The sequence below is a fragment of the Phaethon lepturus genome, unplaced genomic scaffold, assembly GCF_000687285.1.
Source record: "Phaethon lepturus isolate BGI_N335 unplaced genomic scaffold, ASM68728v1 scaffold23354, whole genome shotgun sequence".
Lineage (NCBI taxonomy): Eukaryota > Metazoa > Chordata > Aves > Phaethontiformes > Phaethontidae > Phaethon > Phaethon lepturus.
In genome coordinates this window covers 6,291-6,601 of record NW_010537316.1, presented here as the reverse complement: position 1 = coordinate 6,601, position 311 = coordinate 6,291, and positions in this window count along the sequence as shown.

Genomic DNA, 311 nt, shown 5'->3' with positions numbered 1-311 from the left:
GGGAAGCCGCCGTCAGACCGGCTCCCCGTGAGGACGGGTGTTCGTGGTGCCTTCTCTCTTCGTTTCACTGCACGCGTTGTCAACGCCAAGCACAGTCTTTTCCGAGATTTCCCTTATTGTTCTTGCATTAGCTGATAGACACCCAAACAGTCTGAGTCTGAATTCCCTTAAGAGCAACGAAAATGAATCAAAATACCCGGGAATCTCGGGGAGCGCCTAGTTAATTTTTCGTGAAACACTTAACCGCGCTGTCAAGCTGCGTCGGAACTGGCGGGGGGTGGCCGCGCGCACGTGACAGAGGTGCCGCGCTC